At 51.8% G+C, this 20,525-nt stretch overlaps 1 long non-coding RNA gene across 1 annotated transcript; it reads right to left on the minus strand.

Annotated features, from left to right (window-relative positions):
* Positions 1–2,054: 2,054 nt before the first annotated feature.
* LOC114673150 (uncharacterized) lies at positions 2,055–20,073 on the minus strand. Its single transcript, XR_013406760.1, has 5 exons — positions 18,293–20,073; positions 14,446–14,563; positions 10,588–10,678; positions 7,910–8,176; positions 2,055–3,904 (listed from the first exon to the last, which is right to left on the minus strand). It is a non-coding gene; the product is annotated as an uncharacterized LOC114673150 (long non-coding RNA).
* Positions 20,074–20,525: the final 452 nt, after the last annotated feature.

Here is a 20,525-nt window from a genome sequence, read left to right on the forward strand (position 1 = left end):
TGGCCCGCGGGGGTCCGCAGGGCAGAACCAACTCATCAGCTCTAGGTGTGCTGAGTGGGACCGGAGAGGGAAGGGTGCCAGGTGAACTTGTGAAGACAGTGGGTAGTGCCTCCCAAACTTGCCCTATTTTAAAAATTGCCTAAGGGCTGGTTGGAAATGCTATTTCTGGTTGGAATCAGAGATCTCCTGGGGGGGAAATCACTGGTAGCTCAGGGAGCTGGTGGAGACTGGAGGCTTGGGGGTGGCCCCTGCAAGGAAGTGCTGTCCAAGCGGAGGTCTGAAGGCTCAGTAGGAGTCAGGCAGGTGAGGCTTTGGGGGGCAGGGCGGGGATCCAGGAGAGGAAAGAGCATAGCAAATGCTTCATTGGAGAAGAAGAGCCTGGCCTCTCTGAGGCCAGAGAAGAGGCCATTGTGGTTAGCGTGTGGAGAGAGTGAACAGAAAGGCGGGTTGAGCTTGGAGAAAGCGGGCGAAGCCACATCCGGACACACCTTGTTGGGCTGGTTAAGAATTCAGCCTAAAGCAATGGTAATGGCCTGGGGCAGGCACCAACTGAACCTTTTTCAAAGGCGAGTCCTGAGTTGCCTCCCTCCTCTGACGTTTGACTTCTGAAGGTGCCCATGTTGCCCCCATCCCACCCCCACCCCACCCCCAATCTGGCAAATAGCCGCTCACTCACCCGGCAGGGACTTTCCAGTAAGTCTGGTGGGGGCGGGGGACTAGGGGGACCGGGGGCTGTTGCTTGCGAGAAATGGGTGTGGGCATTCACCAATGGATTTAGAAAGTTTCCATATTAGACAAGTAACTTGAGAAAATACTGTTTTTGTTATTGAGAAGATGCTATAAATGTTCAAGTATGTGGTAGGCATACCACGCGTCCTTGTGTAATCCCCTCCCCTGAGTGTAGGCTGGACCTGGCGACTTGCTCCTAATGAGTAAAATATGGTAGAAGTGGCGGAATGTCACTTTTGAGATTAGACGATACAAAATTGGGACTCCCCTCCTGCTCACACTCTTCAAGACTTCTTTCTTACGTGTTCTGATGAAGCAGCTGCCACGTTGGGGGCTGCCCCATGGAGTGGCCAACGTGCTGAGGAAGAGAGGGCACAGGCAGTGAAGGGCATCGGGGCCTTGGATCCAACAGTCCACGAGGAACTGAATCCTGCCAGCAACCACTAGAGTGAGCTCGGTATCGGGTCCCCAGCTGACGACTCCAGCTCAGCTGACAGTTTGACTGCAGCCTGCAGAGGTGCTGAAGCGGAGGGCTCAGCTAAGCTGCACCTGGATCTGTGACCCACAGAGACTGAGATGATAAAAGTTGTTGTTTGAGGACACTGAGCTTTGGGGTACTTTAGGATGCGTCAAGAGGCAACTAGTACCAAGTATCATTTGGAGAAGACCAGCCGTACCTGTACCCTCCTTAAGCATACATTTGTACGAGTTGAAACCATGGTGGGTGCACTGATTTTGAAATCTTTTTTAAAAATCACTTTATCATTATGGGGGAGATAGCATTCATCAGGGTCCATGGTCTATGCATGTATCAGGGTCTGGTCAGAAAACAGAAACCACACCAGGTATCTTAACAAAATTGAATATGACGAATTAGATGGCTTAATAACGAGTATGGTGTGAAAGGTGAAAATCATCGATAACCAATCATCAAAATCACTCTCAGAAAATGTCATACATCATCAGGACCTGGGGCCTTGGAAACTCAAAAGCCAAGAATTACTGAGCTTATTGTTTTTGTTGCATTGAAGCTTCTCTTCTGTTCCTTTGGGGTGTCAGAGGCTGAGTTTATTTTGAATACGAACAGGGAGACCTCTCTCCTTGACAAGCGTGATTTGTTGAACTAGCTAGTTAGGTGGGAGTGTAGTGGTGATACACTGTGTAGTGGAAGCATCCTCCATGTTCCCATTCCCTGTCACAGTCACACAGCTGTGGATTTCCAGGCCTGATTGTCCATTGTGTTGATGTCCCAGTTTATTAAACCACTTCCTTATTGTGGTTCCCAGTTTTTGACCTTTAAAGAAAGATTTCAGTGCACGCATGTATTCAGATAACACTTGGCTTCGTTTGGATAATTTCCTTGGAATAATTTCCCAGGAAAAGAGATTATTGGGTCAAAGGGGGAGGAAGAGCTTCGTGCCTTTTGCTAGTAATTGCTTTACTGCTTTCCAAAGGCACTAAACCAAACCAGCATCGACAGTTTATAGCGGATGAGGGGTCAGTTTCAGGGCACCAAGTTATTCACTCTTAGGAAATCGGCTTCCAGGTCCTTCATCAACCACCCAAAAGGGCCTGGAGATGTGAGAAGTGGAGTCCAGCACAGAGAATCCTAGGCTGAGAAGTAGGATGTCTGAAAGTCCAGCCTCGAGGCAGCAGAGTGAGCAGTTAACAGTAGGAACTATGGACAACAGGTCCTGAGTTCGAATTCTGCCTTCACCACTGAGTGACCCTGGGCAAGTTACTTAATTTTTCTGAGTCATTAGTTTTTTCATCTATAAAGCAGGAATTACAGCAACACTGAGACTTGCAGAGGTGAGAAGAAGATTAAACAAGTCATGACATGTGAAGTGCTTAGACCAGGGACTAGCACTTGGTAAATACCAAGAGAGCACTTGGTAAATTATTACCATTTCTGTTATTTAGACGGAGACTCCATCTCCATCAGCCCTGCTTCTCCGGTGGCTGACCACCTCCTCTTCTGGGTTTCCACGCGAGACCCCACCCTGGTTCTTCAGTTTTTCCTGGGATCTTCTCCTCTCTCTGAGACCAAGTTTAAGTAGCAGTCTTGGCATTGAGATACTGAGTTTGATGGTCCTTGAATGCCCCCTTGTGGACGGCTGGCTCTCTTTCATGCTCAGCTAAAGAGGAAAACCGACCGTGTGTGTGTGCGTGTGTGTGCGCGCGCGCGTGTGTGTGTGCGCGTGTGTGTGCGCGCGCGCATGTGTGTGTGTGTGCGCGTGTGTGTGCGTGTGTGTGCGTGTGTGTGTGTGCGCGTGTGTCTTGGGGTGGGGAAGAAAGTGGAGGAGGCCTCCGTGTTTGCAGACAAAACAGGAAATAGCACGTCATGGCATCTTTCTTGCCGGCTAGGAAGGCATGGGTGTATGGGCCTCTGTATACTTACATAAACATGGAGGGGGGCTGCATGTGCTGGTGTGCATGTGTGTATGTGGGCATACACTTGATACCACTCTCCTTGTTATTGAGGCCTCTCACTGGGTTCTACTGAGACAATGTGATTAATGTGATTTGAAAAATGAAAGCCCTGTGCGCACACGAGGCCATTGTTATGTAGAATAGTGTGTATAACCATTTGGTTGATCCTTTCACTGATTTGGACATTCAGTCCCACAGTTGTTTATTGAGTACTTACTATGCACCGGGTCTCCTGAGGTCTGGGGAGGCTACAGTGACCAAGACAGAATCTGTTTCCATCCTCGCACAATCCAGTGGGTGAGACAGACAGGTGAGTAAACCTGTGGAGTGCTAGTCCTCAAGGACTAGCACTTGGCAAATATTCAGTAAATATGAAGAGTGAGTGTTATTACCATATTCCCAGAGGAGTGGCAGAGCTGCTGTGGAGGAGGAAGGAAGGCTGCCTGGAGGAGGTGACATCTGAGATGAGCTATGAACTGTGAGTGATCTATCCTCTCCCTGGCTTTGGGGCAGAGGGCTTGGCACAAAAAGCATTTGTAGGGTTTTAGAAGTGCAGGCTGTAATCCCAATTTCCTGAGCAAGTCCCTTTTTTTGGGGACTGGAGTTTCCTCCTGGACTAAGCCAGGGGATTTAGCCATGAAACCCACAGTTTCCATCAACTTTGATGTTTTCTGACCTTTTATTCCTTCAGCCTGAGGAATTCTCTTTTCTTCCACTCGTCTTTCATGCCCCATCCTCTTCCCTAAAGAGATGAAAACCAGACTGAGTGATAGAAAGCAGTGAGACGTTGGTATACACGTATAGGACACACACACACACACTCCACACACACTCACACACACGCAGTACTCCATTCCCCTTTCCCCTGCTCTGCTGGAAACTTCCAGCTGCCTCCCAGGTCAGAGGGGTCTGACAAGGGAGGGGTAGAGTGCGGAGGCAGAGTGGAGGTGAGAGCTCAGCAGACCCAGTTTCTTTTATGCTTGGCCACTCAGGCAGGTCACCTTGGGGAGGTTACTGAGCTTTTCCCAGAGCCTGCTTCCAGCTTAGCAAAGTACATATCCACCTGGCAGGGCTTCCGTGATTATTAAACTGCTATATGTGAAATGCCTCCCCCCACCCGCCCGCCGACTCTGTGTAGGACCTAGAAGGCTCTCGGAAAATGGGAGCTGAAAAGTAATGATATTACAAAATATCTAGTGCGGTGGCTCACACCTGTAATCCCAGTACTTTGGGAGGGTGAGGCGAGCGGATCACTTCAGGTCAGGAGTTCAAGACCAGCCTGGTCAACATGGTGAAACCCCATCTCTACTAAAAAAACGAAAAACTTAGCCAGCGTGGTGGTGGGGGCCTGTAATCCCAGCTACTTGGGAAGCTGAGGCAGGAGAATCGCTTGAATCCAGGAGGCTGAGGTTGCAGTGAGTCGAGATCGTGACACTGCACTCCAGCCTGGGTGACAGAATGAGATTTTGTCTTGGAAAAAAAAAAAATCTAGTGTGGGTCAGACTCTTGTCTCTTCAGGAGGGCAAGGTGTGATCTTTCTTCCACTCTGATCTTTTCAGTGACAATGGTCTGGGGAGGATAGCAGACATGTACCAAGCTCACTGTAGGTGGTGAGGCACTCTGGTTCCAGTTTAGAATGCAATTTATTACTTGGGCCACTTTGGCCAAGTTACTTAACCTTTCTAAGACTCAGTTTCCTCATCTATAAAACAGGCACTTTAAAATAGCTCCCTCATGGAGGTACTGTGAGGATTAACTGAGACAATGAATGTAAAAACACTTCATGTAATTCCTGGTATACCGTAAGTGCTCCACGAATTGATAGCTACCTGCATTGGTCAGGATATGCTAACTGGTGTAACAAATAGACCCAAGAATGTGTGATGGCTTAGAGACAATGGAAGCTTGTTTCTTGCCCCCCAGTGGTCTAAGAAAATACCAGGTTAGCAGTGAGGCTCATCCAGAGACCAGGTTTCTGACAGCTCTGCCATTTTTTTTTTTCTGAGACGGAATCTTGCTCTGTCTCCCAGGCTGGAGTGCCGTGGTCCTATCTCGGCTCACTGCAACCTCCATTTCCTGGGTTCAAGTGGTTCTCCTGCCTCAGCCTCCCAAGTAGCTGGGACTACAGGTGTGTGCCACCATGCCTGGCTAATTAGCTCTGCCGTCTTTAACAGGTATCTTCCAGTATCACTTTGGCCATCGGCCTCTAGCTAGGGGGTGGGGAAGAGAGAGTGGAGAAGGCACATCAGTTTCTTAACTGCCTTGGCCCAGAAGTGCCACTTCAGCTCACATTCCACGGGTGAGAACTAGTCACATGGCCCCATGTTAATGCCACGGGGGCTGGGAAATACAGTCCCTGGCTGGGCAGTGTCAGATCTCAGTGTCAACTCCATATACTTTTCAGTGTCAACCCACGTGCTAGGCAAGGGGAAGCAGGAGTCTTTGGTGACAGAGATGTCTATTCCCATGATTGTTGTTGCTATTTCCATCCAAGACAGAGTGATAAGCACTGGATGGGGGGGTGAAAGCATAGTAGGAGTCTAAAAAGTGGGGCGATGGGGGCCCGAGCTGATTGGGGATCTAGCAGTGCTGCCCAGGGAAGACAGCGTCCAGGGGGCTTGGAGAGAGGCAGGAGTTCATAGGGTGGGATGGAGAGAGCAGGGAGTGAAGGTCACTGGGAGCTGAGGGAGTCACATGAACGGTCAAGAGGCAGGAAAATCCAGGCCGGGGGAGAGTCCAAAGCGGGAAGGGGTGGAGAGGTGTGCTGGCAGCCCACCCGGAAGGCCTGGAATGTCAAGATAAGGGTGTGGAGACGCGGAGTCACGCGTGGTCTCTCTGCAGCGTAGTCCAGGGCAGTGGGTGGTCATGGGATAGGAGTGCCAGGTGGGGAGGAGGATGTGAGGAAGGAGAAAGAGAAAGCGGGTAGGGGAGGAAAGTTTGGGGTTCACAGAGGAGAGGCTGGAATGTTCAGGAGGAAAGGGGGCTTGCCTGACCCCATGCTCATCCTTCTCCCTGAGGCTCTGCAGCTCCTCTGGGGCCCCAGTTGTCACCTGGCAGTCTCCTTCCTGGAGGTCCACCCGCTTGGGCCCCATTGCTCCATCACCCTCCACAGGGAGAAGCTTGATCTCCTCTTTCTGCTTTGTTCTCCTTCCAGGAAGGAAGTGGCTCCAGATGCCGTGGGTGGGACATTCCTTGGCTCTGCTTGCTGTTCCCAGATTTCTCATGATTCCCAGTGACAGAGCTGGCATCTCTAATCAGCCTCAGAGAGGGGCAGAGTCTTGCTCAAGAACACCCTGCACTCAGGAAGCCAGAGGCTCTTTTGAGCTATCTCAGCCCTCTGAGTGCAAGACCCACCTCCAGAGAGATGCTCTGGCAAGGTGATTCCCTCCCAGCCCTGCTGGGCTCCTACTGTGTATCCCGCACTGTGACGGGCACCAGGAGACAAGATGGCTTCTACACTCAGGAGCTTACCATAGACTGGGGGAATGAGATATTACTCAGAGAACTATAAACCCTGGGAAGTACCCCCAAAGAGGCACAGACCTATGGGGAACCAAAGAAAGGAGGATTCATGTTAAAATATTACTGGGGGCCGGGACTGGTGGCTCACACCTGTAATCCCAGCATTTTGGGAGGCTGAGGCGGGTGGATCACCTAAGGCCAGGAGTTCGAGACCAGCCTGGCTAACATGGTGAAACCCCGTTTCTACTAAAAGTACAAAAATTAGCCGGGCATGGTGGTAGTCACCTGTAATCCCAGCTACTCAGGAAGCTGAGGCAGGAGAATTGCTTGAACGGGAGGCAGAGGTTGCAGTGAGCCGTGGAGGTTGCTGTGAGCTGAGACTGTGTCACTGCACTCCAGCCTGGGCGACAAGAGTGACACTCCATCTCAAAAAAAAAAAAAAATTACTGGGAGGAAGTGACATTTTGTGATGGTTCATGAAGAAGGCATAATATTCTGACAGGTGAAGATGGCTGGGAAGTTATTTCAGGGAGAAGGGAGAGCCCATGCAAAGGTGGTAGAAGGAAGCCGGGTGTGGGGGCTATGCCTGTAATCCCAGCACCTTTGGAGGCTCAGGCAGGCGGATCACCTGAGGTCAGGAGTTCGAGATCAGCCTGACCAACATGATAAAGCCCTGTCTCTACTAAATACAAAAAATTAGCTAGGCATGGTGGCACATGCCTGTAATTCCAGCTACTTGGGAGGCTGAGGCAGAAGAATCGGGAGGCGGAGGTGGCAGTGAGCCGAGATTGCACCACTGCAGTCTAGCCTGGGCAATAAGAATGAAACTCCATCTCAAAAAACAAAAAAAAATCAAGTCAGGTTCACCTTTAAAGGGCCATGGTCCTGGAGGAAGTATCAGGCCAGAGTGGAGGGAGAGCCAGAAGCCTGGGCTTGCCTCTCAGCTTCTGACTGTGGGTCCTGGGCACATTGGTAAACCTCTCTGGGCCTTGGTTTCCTCAGTGTGGCATGGAATAGCAGCACCCACTGCTCATGGCAAGTGGAGTAGCTGCCCTGGCTTATTTACAGTTGTGTTTAACAAATAGTTTTTCACTTGGAGTGGGTGGGGGCAGGGGAGAGGATCAGTGAATCGGTGCCACTGATGGTTTAGCCTGGAGGGGGATAGTGGCTGCCTGTCCCTTTTCGTCTTGTGCCTGAAATGTTTGGGGGAAGAAGGTCAGTGGTGGTTGGAAGGATTACCCCCTTCTCAGGCCTAGCTGGCTTCGTCACCTGCCCTCCTGCTCACCTGGAGGGACGGTTGTGGGACTGAGGTCTGTGTCATTCTGGTCACTGTCATGTCATAAGCTGCTCCGATCAGGCTGGCAGGAGCTCTGCAGCACCAGAGGCTGTGGGCTTCTGGGAGTGGAATGTGAATGCCTGGGAGCCTGGCGGCCTTGGGCCCCATGCCCACACTGGCACAGCCACTCGGTCCAGAAGAGGGGCAGGAATCCAGGTCACCAGCCGGTGCAACACAGGCTGGCTTGCCGTCTCCCTTTCCTTTGGTTAATCTTCCCTATGAGGAGAGAGAGAGGAAGAGTCTACAGGATAGAGCTCATTTTGCCAGTTTTTCCCCCCAAAGTCCACTGGGAGGGACGTGTCTGAGCTGCCCACTTCCTTCGGCCAGCCTTGGAATGAGAGCACATGACTCATAGCCTCACTTCTCTAGACCTGGAAGGTAGTGGGAGAATCAGACAGATCTTGGTTCTAATCCTGGCTCTGCCACTTATTAACTGGGTAACCTTGTGCACGTTATTAACCTCTTCCAGCCTCAGTTTCCTTGACTGTAAAATGGGAATAATAGCACCAACTCATGGTGTTGTGAGAACTGGATGAGCTAATGGTTAGAGTTAGCATAGTGACCAACACATTTTGGAAGCCCTCAAATATTAGTTTTCTTCCTTCCTTTCTTCCTTCCTTCCTTCCCTCCTTCCTTCCTTCCTTCCTTCCTTCCTTCCTTCCTTCCCTCCCTCCCTCCCTCCCTCCCTCCCTCCTTCCCTCCCTCCCTCCCTCCCTCCCTCCCTCCCTCCCTCCCTCCCTCCTTCCTTCCTTCCTTCCTTCCTTCCTTCCTTCCTTCCTTCCTTCCTTCCTTCCTTCCATCTGGGGAATATCTGCCTTGAGGGCAGAGATCTGAGTTGAGAGAGCTGCAGGTAGATAGAGGTGGCCTCCTTCCTCATAGAACCCCTCAGAATCACAGGCCAGAAGACTGGAGAACAACAGGAAATAGGCGATCTCCAAGCTTTGCACGCTGGCAGTACCCAATAGACAATGAGATTTATCTGAGGCACTACTATTGCTAAAAGGAATTTAGGGATCTGAGCCCCAGGTGCAGAACCCTAGCATACAGATGGGAGCGATTCCAGCACTCACCATCTCTGGGGAGAATCAGCTCTGGCACCCCTTGCCTTAGGGCCCAAGTGAGGCTGAGACAAGCAAGTGTGGCTAGGTACAGCAGCATGGGAGGGGGTGGAAATAGCTGGACTGGGCTTTTCCCCTCTGGAGGACCAGTATCTCCTATCAAAACTTAACAGTATGGATGTCCCAGCCACTCTCTGCCAGCCAATTGACAGTCAGCAGCTAATTCACACTAAAATGTTAACAGCAATAAGGGAATCAATGATATTCACACCCGAGGGGTGTTGAGAGCTGTTAATGGCGGTCAGGTTCTACACGTGGCCTTTCTAGCAGCACAACTCTCCTCTCTGAAGTGCCTGAAGCTCGGCTGGAGAGCTGACTGCTGCAGAATGCCGAGGCCCACGTTCTGGCTTTAGTCTGTGGCTGGGAATCCCACCCAGGGGACATAAGCCACGGTACAGGAGGCAGGCCGAACTGGAGTACAGGGTCACCTTGGTGACCACCGTCAGCTCCGAGAGCATGAGTGAGCCAGTTGGCCTTATAAGCTTAGGTCAGATAAGACGGGACCAAGCATGTGGCCCGCTGCCTACCACCGCCCCTTGCTTCGAGAAAGGCAGGGTCTGGAAGGCGGAGGAGAGGTGGCATCTGGGGCAGAGTAGGGCATGGAGGTCCTCTGTGCACAGAGGAGCAAAGCTGTTTCCCCCTGCTCTTCTTCAACGTGGGCAGCTAGAACCTAAACTTAGCACCACATCAACCTCATCTGACACGTGGCTGGAGGAATAAGGCAGTGGTGGCCGTGGTGGGTTGGCCGCAGCCTCTCGTGGGCACAGCAGACCAGCTCTTTGGGCGTAATGTAGCTCTTAGGAGGCCTAGGCCCGGGCTGAACCCAGCGTGGGGGAGTAGGGAGTCTCAAACTTATTGGGCTAAAAATCAGCTGAGGGCATTGTTAAGATGCAGGTTCAGATTCCTTGGGTCTGGGGCCTGAGGCTTTGGTTTTTCACAAGCTCCTGGGTGGTGCTGAGGCTGCGGGTTCAGGTCACACTCTGAGCAGTGAGTGTGGATGCCTGCCTTAGTGACAGGCTCAGCAAAACACTTTCCTGGCTGTGACCTCGGTGTCCCTTCCGGCTCTGACACTTTGTGTATCTCCAAGACCGCAAGTTGAGGGGGTGGCTGGGGCGCGGAGCTCCTCCACTCAGTTGCCCCACTGGCGGAGGAAGGTGGCTGCCCTTTGATGGTGATGAAAAATAAGAACAGTTGCCAACCATTGAGAACTTACTTTGAGGACACCTCATCACTTGTATGTGGCAGAACATGGCCCTGAGATGTTTCTGACGCTCAGGGGACCCTGAGTTAGGAGAAAGTTTAGGGAGAGGAAGCACTGGTTTATTCGGGAATTATTCCCATCCCAGATCTTTCTGGCTCTTTTAAGGGTCAAGGGTCTTATCAATCCCTTTCTCGGTGCCCAGCACAATGCCAAGAGTTCAGGGGGAAAGCAGACGCCCCACAGAGACCTAGACCTTCCAGAGGCACTGTCCCTGGGCAGGGGAGGCAGGTCAAACCGGCGGTGCTCACCCAGGGAGGCTCCGGGAACTCAGGCCTCTGATCAACCGCAGATAAACACTGAACTTTCTACCTGAGGAAGCTCCCGGGCAGGGCTGGGTTCCTGTCAAGGAGACAGAGAAAGTTTCCATTGAGCGGGTGTGTGTGCATGCGTGCGTGTGTGTGTGTGAGTGCATGTGTGCAAGTGTATGCGTGTGAGTGCATGAGTCTGTGAATGCATGTGTGTGTGCATGTGTGTATGTGTGTGCATGTGTGTATGTGTCTGTGTGCGTTTCTGTGTGTGCGCGTGCGCGCATGTGCCGAGGTGCTCTATTATCTTTTCCTCCCTGCAGAAAATCAGGTCAGTGGTTTGACTGTTGTTAACCGCAAGGTGGAGTGGGGAGGTGGCCTGAGCTGCTGAGGCTGGGCTAGAGTATGAGCGCTGGGGTCTGGGGCCACCAGGCTACGGGGCCCCCAGGAAGCAGTGGCAATGCCTGCCAATCTGGGGAGAGGGTGCTGCCTGCCATGTCCTGTTTCCCTCCCAGCATTACTCTCCCTTTCTTTGGGGCCTTGGTTGCCTGTCCTTGTAGATGCTGTTGAATAACCCAGGGACTGTGGCTGAAGAGAGGCAGTCACTCTGCCCTGTGGCTCCGGACATGGTGGAGGGTGGGAGATGCGGGCGGGGCCCCCCATGGGTAGTAGTAACAACAGTCAGGCTTTGGCGGTAGCACTTTCACACTGGAGTCCTCACCTCGCCCACGGTGCCCTGGAAGCATGAGAGCAGGTGTTATTGTTGAGGGCAGTGAGAAAGAGAGAGAGGGGCCAAAGAGCTCATTCAAAGGCGTCCTGGTTCTCACCCTGGCCTCAGACTCCCCTTCTGGAGTCCCTGAGGGCCCCTAGGCCACCCCAAGGGGTTGGAGGAACACTTTGTCCATTCCCCCTGGCGGGTGGAAGGAGGCTGGAGCATGACAGCCGCAACCTGGGCCTCTGTTGGGTCCTTGGCTCTGGGTCTCTCACAGGTGGCTATCAAGGTGTCGGCTGGGGCCTTGGTCATCTCAAGGCTGGAGCAGGGAAGGACCTGCCTCCCCAGGCCCTAAGCTTGAATGGCGCTGGGGACAGGGGGCAGCACTCTTCTGGCACCGGCAGCCCCTCCTCCATCCTCTTGGCATCCTGTCCTTAAAGTTCATCATTGCCTCCTCTGCTAGTCTCCTCCCCCTCTTTTCACCTCCATCTCCCCAAGTCCTTCTGGCTCTGCTTTTGCTTCCACGGCTGTTTCCTCACGGAGGCTCAGACAATAGAGGCTAATGATCCAACTGCTGAGAGCACACCCTCCCCTAGCAGCCAGAAATCATCTGTTACCCAACGCCCGCCCTCCCTGGGGCCCAGGCTTCCAGACCGAGACCTTTTCCTTCCCTCCCACTTCTTACTGGAAATGAGCCCCATCCTTCCACGCCTCCCTACCCCCCAGACCTCCCCTAGGGAGGTTCAAGGACTCGCCTCTGACTCCACCTATCTACCGGGCACCCCTCTGTAGGGGGCAGGCAGGGGCTGGGGCCCACGGCCTCTGGAGGCCCTCTGGGAGCACAGCCTTGCCATGACCTCTCTAGGTCAGCTCAGCGCCCTGTGCTGGACGCAGACCCAGAGAACAGCTCAGCACGAGGTTACCAGGCTGACGTTGCACAGACTGTGCTGGAAATTACAGAGTGCCTTGGAGGGAAAAACAAACTGGGGTTTCAGTTCCCATGGAAACGACATCTATTTGCAGAGGTGCTTGCGTCAGAGCCCGGGACCCTGTGCTTGGCAGGGATGGGGTGGACATTAAAAGGCCGGGTCATCTGTTGACTGTCTGGGACTTTTCCAGGACAGTGTCTGAAAGGGGGCCCTTACCTTTAACCATGACAAACAGCTCTTCCCACAGAGGGGCCTGTCTGCCTGGGCATGTCTCTGCAACGCGGGGGTTTTTGGGTAGATTTTAAACTTATGAGTCAAGGGTGTGGAAAGACCCCGCATTCACCATTCATGAGCATTTATTCCACGAGCATGTTTTGACCTATGATGTGCCAGGCACTGGGCTAGGTCAGCCAATCAGGAGCTGGTCTGGACCTGCTAAGTTTGGGGCCTAAAGCCTCCCTTCCTGGGAGGAGCTTTGGTCAGACAGGGGTGAAGTGGGGGACCTGCCAGGGACCACGTGACGTGGGAGCACACAGGCTCAGCAATGCCAGTCCCCTCACTTTGCAACCAAAGCAAATGCCTTCTGTCCCCGTGTGTCACAGAGGAGTAATTCCTCGTCTCACCGGGAAAGATGACCCCTAAACTCGCCGCTGAGGTCCCCACAGCAGAGGCGATTATTCCAGCTATTGCTATGGGAGAGTGTCTCTTGTTACCCTCTCCATCACTTTACACTTCACAAAGAGGTCTACATCCACTACCTCATTTAACGTAACTCTCTAGGGAAGTTTTAACAACATCATACCCGTTTTCAAACGGGAAAACTGCATGGAGGGAGGAGAAGGCACTTGTCAAGGTCACACAAATGATAAACGGTGAAACCCGTATGGGAATCTGAACGCCAGACCCCCTGCTTTGTCCCCTCCTCCCTGTCCTGGGGCACCTGGTGACCAGACCTCCCACCCTGGCAGGCCTCCAACCAGCCTGGCTGTTTCCCACGCCTGGGGAATGGGAAGCAGCTGTGTGCTAGTGCGGTGGGGCGTGGATTATTCTGGATCTGGTCTCATGGAGGCTGCACATCAGAAAGACCACAGCCCCCGACTCTGCTGCTCACCCAAGTCACTTCACTCTTCTTTGCCTCAGTTTCCCTCTCAGTAAGTTGACAGAAAGCCTGTGCGGGGATCTGAGTGACTTATGCCCTATAAGAAATCTGATGAACTAGGCCGGACGCGGTGGCTCATGCCTGTAATCCCAGCACTTCGGGAGGCTCAGGTGGGCGGATCACGAGGTCAGGATTTCAAGACAAGCCTGGGCAATAAGGTGAAACCCCGTCTCTACTAAAAATACAAAAATTAGCTGGGCATGGTGGCGGGCGCCTGTAGTCCCAGCTACTTGGGAGGCTGAGGCAGGAGAATTGCTTGAACCTGGGAGGTGGAGGTTGCAGTGAGCTGAGATCACACCACTGCACTCCAGCCTGGTTGACAGAGTGAGACTCCATCTCAAAAAAAAAAAAAAAAAGAAAGAAATCTGATGAAATAGTTTCTTGTTGGTGGCCACTTGGACGACCTTTCCTTTCTCTTGTGGATGACTCTAATTGGAATGGGGCACATTAGCACGCCCCTTAGGGCCCATTCATTTTTCTGAATCCCTCCTTAAGCATCTGGTATCACCTAACAGATTGATGGGATTTTCAGGGAAGGGACAGAGCCTGGGACAATTTTAAATAGGGAAGGTTAGGTGGGGCATGGTGGTTCACGCCTGTAATCCCAGCACTTTGGGAGGCCGAAGTGGGCGGATCACTAGAGGTCAGGAGTTTGAGACCAGCCTGGCCAACATGGTGAAACCCCCGTCTCTACTAAAAATACAAAGATTAGCTGGGCGTGATGGTGCGTGCCTGTAATCCCAGCTACTCAGGAGGCTGAGGCAGGAGAGTCACTTGAACTTGGGAGGCAGAGGTTGCAGTGAGCCAGTGCACTCCAGCCTTAGTGAGAGAGCGAGACTCTGTCTCTAAATAAATAAGTAAACAAATAAGGAAGGTTAGGGTTGGGGGTGGAGAATAGAGGTTGTGGGTAAAGAATAGAGGAGGAGGCCGGGCGCAGTGGCTCACGCCTGTAATCCCAGTACTTTGGGAGGCCGGGGCGGGTGGATCACGAGGTCAGGAGATCGAGACCACCCTGGCTAACACGGTGAAACCTTGCCTCTACTAAAAATACAAAAAATTACCTGGGCATGGTGGCGGGCGCCTGTAGTCCCAGCTACTCAGGAGGCTGAGGCAGGAGAATGGCGTGAACCCGGGAGGCGGAGGTTGCGGTGAGCCGAGATCATGCCATTGCACTCCAGCCTGGGCAACGAGAGTGAAACTCCGTAAAAAAAAAAAAAAAAAAAAAAAAGAATAGAGGAGGAAGAAAAATTTCCAGGCCTTGGCATCCTGCTTGGTTTGGTTTGGGTAGGGGGTGGGGCAGGATAAGGCTGCGGGATCCTGAAGGTCCCTGAAGGGCTGGTGGCCATGAATTACATCCGCCTCTGTGCTTGCACCTGGCTGGGAGGTGTGAAGTGAGAGGAGGAGAAGATGGGATATAAACGTGTTCCAAATGTCTGCTGTAATGAGGGGGTCTGGAGTTTCTGCCCGGAGAATCAGATTGCAGGCCTGATCAGGAGACGAGCTGTTGAACGCTGCAGGATTCCAGGAGGTGCTGTGTCTGTGTGTGCCTTGCCACCCTGTAATGTAGAATTTGCTATTCCATTTCACAAAGGAAGAAGCTGAGGCCCAGAGTTACACGGCACGCCCAAGGCCGTGTAGCTAGTAAGAAGGGAGGTGGGCATCTTCTGACTGACTCTGAGGGCAGGACCGCGTGTGCTTTGTGGGGAGCACAGGTCCACTGTTCTTACTTCGTTGGGTTCAAGACCTTCTGAGCTCTTATGAGACCACTGCTGGGGCCAGCTCGCCTGGGGACTCAGTTCCTGCCCCCACTCCCCACCCGTTCTTTCTTACCCTCTCTCTCCCTCTCCACCTCCGTCCCTGTCCCCTTTCCATCCATGCGTCCACCTCCCCAGCTCTCCCTTTCTTCTGATCCCAGCCGCTGAGTGGGGTGGGTGCGCCCAGGGTCGAAGAGAGAGGTGGGAGACATGAACTTGCAGGTGGAGGACATGAACTTGTTTTCTCTCCAAACCCCTTCCCGGCACATTGTTCTGCTGTCCCCAATGTTAAGTCAATCGAATTGTGTCAGGAGGCTGCAGGGTGTAGGCTGCATGTTGTGGTGCTGCTTGTGAGTGTCTAAGCCCCTTCTGGGTATCAATGCGTGTGCTTTGGCGCATGCACATGGGGGGCTATTGCTGTTTGTGTGGGTGTTGCGTTTGTAGGATGCCTGTGTTTGTGCATCTGTGTGTATGTGTATAGTGGATGCACTCTTGTCTATAAAGGTAGGATTTTTTTTTTTTTTAATTTTACTTTAAGTTCCAGGATACATGTGCAGAATGTGCAGGTTTGTAACAGGTACACATGTGTCATGGTGGTTTGCTGCACCTATCAACCCATCATCTAGGTTTTAAGCCCCTCATGCATTAGGTATTTGTCCCAATGCTTCCCCCCACTAACCCCTGACAGGCCCCAGTGTGTGATGTTCCCCTCCCTGTGTCCATGTCTTCTTATTTTTCAACTCCCGCTTGTAAGTGAGAACATGTGGTGTTTGGTTTTCTTTTCCTGTGTTAGTGTGCTGAGAATGATGGTTTCCAGCTTCATCCATGTCCTTGTAAAAGACATGATCTCATTCTTTTTTATGGCTGCATAGTATTCCATGGTGTATATATGTCACGTTTTCTTTATCCAGTCTATCATTGATGGGCATTTGGGTTGGTTCCAAGTCTTTGCTATTGTAAATAGTGCTGCAATAAATATATGTGTGGATATGTCTTTATAGTAGAATGATTTATAATCCTTTAGGTATATACCCAGTAATGGGATTGCTGGGTTACATGGTATTTCTGGTTCCAGATCCTTGAGGAACCACCACACTGTCTTCCACAATTGTTGAACTAATTTACACTCCCACCAACAGTGTAAAAGTGTTAAAAGATATATGCTTAAGCAAGTAGTGAACGCTCTTATGAGTGCACACCTGCAGGAGCAACTGCAGAACCTGTAGGGCCCAGTGCAAAATGTAAATGCTGGGCCCCTTGTTTAAAAATCATTAAGAATTTCAAAGTGCAGGCAGCAAAGCATTACACCCAGCATGGGCCTTAGTGCAGGGCCCAGCATGACTACACAGGTTGCGGCCTATGAAGCTGGTCTTGTATGGGGGTAAGTTTTCTATTTGTATGTGTATATGCGTGTGCTGGTTGTGTGACTGGTGTGTTAAGTTTTCTATTTGTATGTGTATATGCGTGTGCTGGTTGTGTGACTGGTGTGTTAAGTTTTCTATTTATATGTGTATATGCGTGTGCTGGTTGTGTGACTGGTGTGTTAAGTTTTCTATTTGTATGTGTATATGCGTGTGCTGGTTGTGTGACTGGTGTGTTAAGTTTTCTATTTGTATGTGTATATGCGTGTGCTGGTTGTATGACTGGTGTGTTAAGTTTTCTATCTGTATGTGTATATGCGTGTGCTGGTTGTGTGACTGGTGTGTGTGTGTATGTGCGTGTGTGTGATATGTGCGATGGTGTCTCTTGTGTGAATATTGGGCATCTGTATGTGCGGGCTGTTTGTGAGGTGAGACTGCTCTTGTGAGTGTGTGTGTGAGTGTGAGTGTTCTTGGGCTTGAAATCTGAACCCTTTCCTCACCACCCTGAGGACAGACTCCCTTAGCAGCTGCCTATGCCTTCTGCCGATGCCTATCAAAGGAAAAGTGTGTTTTATTTTTGGCGCCCTTGCTGCCTATTCCCATGGTGCCCCGGGAGGCTTTTATTTGACTGCCTTTGTTGGAAGGATGACAAACACTTCCCTCCACCTGCTGCCATGGTGGCCCCATGAGAAACCACAGCTGGGGGTGGAGCAGCTTCCTCAGCCCCTCACGCACTTGCCCTGCACCTCTTGCAAGCATCCACATGCCCAGAGCCCTGCCCCGCTGAGCACTGGCCTCCTGGACTCTGCGCAGACAAGGCACCCATAGCAAGTCAGAGCTGGAGGCAATGAGTAGAGGTGATTTGGTCCAGCAACCTCATTGTACAGCTGGGGAGTTGGAGGCCCAGAAAAGGGAGGTGACCTGCCCATATGGCCCAGTGAGTCTATGGCAAAGCCATCTCAGCCCTGAGAGCCATGTGCCTCTCAGGTGGTGTGCAGCCCTGCAGGGCTAGCCCATGGAGGAAGCCTAGGTGAGAAGCAGGGCCCAGAGGGGAGAAGCGGGGACCAGGTTCTGTGGAGCAGCAAAGACCTGGTTATCGCCCAGCTGTGGGGGTCACAGCCACCGGCAGATGGGGGCTGTGTCTTTGTTATTTGATTCTCCCTTCTCCCAGGTCAGAGTTCTGTGTCTGACACGGTTTGAAAGATGTCGGTTGGACACAGTACAGCGCCTGGCACTCAGTAGGGGCTCCGGAAATATTTGGTATTAAACAGCTGTTTAGTTGAATGGTGTAGTAGGGTGGCAAAAGCAAGAACTTTGGAGGCAGCTAGAACTGGTTGAAATCACTTAGTAGCTGTGTGACACTGATAAAGTTACTTAACCTCTCTGAGCCTCAGTTTCCTCATTTATTAAATGAGACTCTAGTAGAGTTGTTGTGGGGATTACATGAGATAAGATACCGATGCTTAATACAGTTGTTGTGGGGATTAAATGAGATAAGATACCGATGCTTAATACAGTGTATAGTATGTAATAACATCTTCATAAAATTGCTAGCTGTGTCACCACAGGTAAGTTACATGAGCTCGCTAAACCTGTTTCCTTCTCTGTTGTCGTCAGAATTCAGTGGAAGATAGTATAGCTATCCTAGTCCTTGGTGCAGCACAGGCACTTAGTAAATGTTAGCCTGTCTCCCGCCTAGGTTCATCACCCCTCCACCTCTTCAACGCCTCTTTCCTCTGCCCCCAGCCTCTGTGATCCCTGCCATCCCTTCCAGGACATCTCATCTCTCATACCTTCTGTCTCCCAGCCTCTGACACTCCCAGCAACAAAAGCTCACAAGGTCTTGTGGTCCATGGTTTCCTCAGGGTTCGGCTCTGATGAGCATGGGTGGGAGGGGGCAAGTAAGAAGGATGCTGGGGACACAATAGGTGTAGTCCTTGGACGAAAATCCCAGTTCTGCTTTTGACAAAGGATTGAAGGATTCCAGTGGGTCTAGGCCTGTGTCTTGCTCTGGAGAACAAAGGCAGAGGGCTGTCTTCCTGAACAGCCCAGTCACAAAGCTGCCACCATTCTTCCCATTCCCTTCCTCCTGATTTCCAAGTCCAGAGGTTGCCAATTGCACCCTCAGCAGCTGAGCTTCCCGAAATGGGAGTGTGCGGAGGAGGGCAGGTGGCAGGTAAGAGATGCTAGCGCAAGCAAGACAGCGTGTCCAGAGAGTCAGTTGTAGAAGTCTGTGGAGCTTCGGGGCAGGAGGCAGTGCTGGTTTCCGCATAGGTGACCCCCTAGTACTGGCTTCACCATAGGCCTGGGCCAGGCCACAGAAAACACCCTCTGGGCCTGAGAAGCAGACTGAACCATTCAGTCTTTACACGTGATCAGGTTTCTGCTTCAGTCACTCGAGTGCAGTTGCATAAACCAAATGAGATCAATGAGCTTGCCTTTCCAGGCCTCTTTAAACATTGGGAAATGGTTTGGGGGCATCTCATCCGCTGCATCTGTTGTGCTTCCCAATGTCAGATATTATTTACTTGGAGCAAATATAAACTATTCTGTCCTAAATAAACTCTGACACAGGCACAAGAGGACTTCAGGGCAAGAACTGTCTCCTTACCTGCCCTCTTGCTAGTGGGCACGGATATCTGACCTCAAGACCTAGTGCATCATGCAGGGACCGAGCCAGTCCAGACCTGGCCAAGCCTGTGAGGAGATGTTTATTTACCCAGAGATGAGAACCTGGAGGCCACACTGTGTGGTGGTTACCGTGACATGTAGGACAGCCCAGCCACAGAATTCCCTGGGGTTAGTGAACAACACACAGAAATAAGGTTATATCCATCCTCAAAGTGAACATGGGCAGGAGAATATCTGATGGCAGCAGAGGAATCTGAATTGGGTCACGCACAGACGCAAAGAGAGGAGCCCGTGGGGAATTCACATCCCGGCGTTTCTGATTTCGCACGAGATCAGCTGAGATTGACTTAGTCTGGAGCAGCTCTCCTCAGAAAAGGGCCTGGGGAGCTTTTTCTGTACACAGACTCCTGTCAGTGGCTCTGCCTGGGCCCAAGAGAAGTGCAGGGACAGAGCGGGTGGCTGCTGGAGGAGTTGGGGCTTCTCAGACAGCTGCTCCGTGGGCTGGAGTGCTAGGAGGGCTTGCTTTTCTGAAGCCTGACACGGTTGCTCTTTTGAGTTGAGGGAGAGGCCCCCCCACCTTTTTTACTCTCCCTGGGGTTTCTCTAGGGTCTCAGACCAGAGGAACATGGCCATTTCTAACCATCTTCTCTGCAAGGAAGGCCATGGACCCACCTGTCTCTAAGACTAACAGAGCCCCATTCTCCTCGCCTGAGAATGGGAGACCTGCGGAGGCTCTGTGTGTGTGTGTGTGTGTGTGTGTGTGCGCGCGCGCACGCACATGCACGTGTGTGCATGCAGGAAGGGGCATCTGACTACACACTGAAGATACGCTTCAAGTCCCGCCCCCAGCGTGTATTCCCTAAAACCCATTCCTGCCCCATCTTCCCCCTGCCTTTCCCCCTCTCCTTTGCCTTAATTCCCCTGCCAATCCCTTTAGGTCTGTTTCCTTTCCTCCAACTGTTCACTCTCAGCAAAGACATGTAACTGAGACCCATTCCCAGAGAAGACGGCCCATCTTCCTTTCTTAAAAAGATCAGCTGCCTGATTTCCTTTGGGCCCGCTGCCATATTTCTTTTGTATTTCATTCATTCTCCAGACTCAGTGATAAGCACGGGAACTATTTAAAGGGGAGAAGGGAGGTTCTCCTTAAGGACCTAATCAAAGGACAAGATGGACGGTGCCTGCTGGAGAGAATGAGACAGCGTGGGATGAGGGCGGGTGCCACGGTGGATGTGCAGGGATGTTCCCGTGAGCCCAGCAGGGTCTGGTGGGAAGAGCTCTGGTTAGGAGCCCGGGGAACGAGGTTAAAGTTCCAGCATCTTTGCAGAGCTCCTGAGAGACCTCAGGTGAGTTGCTTCCCTCTCTGAGCATGAGTTGACTCACCATACAATGGAT

The sequence above is a fragment of the Macaca mulatta genome, chromosome 16, assembly GCF_049350105.2.
Source record: "Macaca mulatta isolate MMU2019108-1 chromosome 16, T2T-MMU8v2.0, whole genome shotgun sequence".
Classification (NCBI taxonomy): Eukaryota; Metazoa; Chordata; class Mammalia; order Primates; family Cercopithecidae; genus Macaca; species Macaca mulatta.